Source organism: Triticum dicoccoides, unplaced genomic scaffold, assembly GCF_002162155.2.
Source record: "Triticum dicoccoides isolate Atlit2015 ecotype Zavitan unplaced genomic scaffold, WEW_v2.0 scaffold35191, whole genome shotgun sequence".
NCBI lineage: Eukaryota > Viridiplantae > Streptophyta > Magnoliopsida > Poales > Poaceae > Triticum > Triticum dicoccoides.
In genome coordinates, this window is record NW_021265550.1 from 1 (window position 1) to 1,472 (window position 1,472).

At 60.7% G+C, this 1,472-nt stretch overlaps 1 non-coding gene across 1 annotated transcript; it reads left to right on the forward strand.

Moving 5' to 3' along the window:
- Window positions 1–535: 535 nt before the first annotated feature.
- LOC119345949 lies at window positions 536–691 on the forward strand. Its single transcript, XR_005167278.1, has one exon. It is a non-coding gene; the product is annotated as a 5.8S ribosomal RNA (ribosomal RNA).
- The last annotated feature ends 781 nt before the right edge of the window (window positions 692–1,472 follow it).

Sequence of the window (1,472 nt, forward strand, 5' to 3'; positions counted from 1 at the left end):
CCTTGGCCGACAGGCCCGGGTAATCTTGGGAAATTTCATCGTGATGGGGATAGATCATTGCAATTGTTGGTCTTCAACGAGGAATGCCTAGTAAGCGCGAGTCATCAGCTCGCGTTGACTACGTCCCTGCCCTTTGTACACACCGCCCGTCGCTCCTACCGATTGAATGGTCCGGTGAAGTGTTCGGATCGCGGCGACGGGGGCGGTTCGCCGCCCCCGACGTCACGAGAAGTCCATTGAACCTTATCATTTAGAGGAAGGAGAAGTCGTAACAAGGTTTCCATAGGTGAACCTGCGGAAGGATCATTGTCGTGACCCTGACCAAAATAGACCGCGCACGCGTCATCCAATCCGTCGGCGACGGCACCGTCCGTCGCTCGGCCAATGCCTCGACCACCTCCCCTCCTCGGAGCGGGTGGCGGCTCGGGGTAAAAGAACCCACGGCGCCGAAGGCGTCAAGGAACACTGTGCCTAACCCGGGGGCATGGCTAGCTTGCTAGCCGTCCCTCGTGTTGCAAAGCTATTTAATCCACACGACTCTCGGCAACGGATATCTCGGCTCTCGCATCGATGAAGAACGTAGCGAAATGCGATACCTGGTGTGAATTGCAGAATCCCGCGAACCATCGAGTCTTTGAACGCAAGTTGCGCCTGAGGCCACTCGACCGAGGGCACGCCTGCCTGGGCGTCACGCCAAAACACGCTCCCAACCACCCTCAACGGGAATCGGGATGCGGCATCTGGTCCCTCGTCTCTCAAGGGGCGGTGGACCGAAGATTGGGCTGCCGGTGTACCGCGCCGGACACAGCGCATGGTGGGCGTCCTCGCTTTATCAATGCAGTGCATCCGGCGCGCAGCTGGCATTATGGCCTTTGAACGACCCAACAAACGAAGCGCACGTCGCTTCGACCGCGACCCCAGGTCAGGCGGGACTACCCGCTGAGTTTAAGCATATAAATAAGCGGAGGAGAAGAAACTTACAAGGATTCCCCTAGTAACGGCGAGCGAACCGGGAGCAGCCCAGCTTGAGAATCGGGCGGCTGTGCCGTCCGAATTGTAGTCTGGACAGGCGTCCTCAGCGACGGACCGGGCCCAAGTCCCCTGGAAAGGGGCGCCTGGGAGGGTGAGAGCCCCGTCCGGCCCGGACCCTGTCGCCCCACGAGGCGCCGTCAACGAGTCGGGTTGTTTGGGAATGCAGCCCAAATCGGGCGGTAGACTCCGTCCAAGGCTAAATACAGGCGAGAGACCGATAGCGAACAAGTACCACGAGGGAAAGATGAAAAGGACTTTGAAAAGAGAGTCAAAGAGTGCTTGAAATTGCCGGGAGGGAAGCGGATGGGGGCCGGCGATGCGCCCCGGCCGTATGCGGAACGGCTCTTGCTGGTCCGCCGCTCGGCTCGGGGTGTGGACTGTTGTCGGCCGCGCCGGCGGCCAAAGCCCGGGGGCCCTAGGTGCCCCCGGTGGCCGTCGTC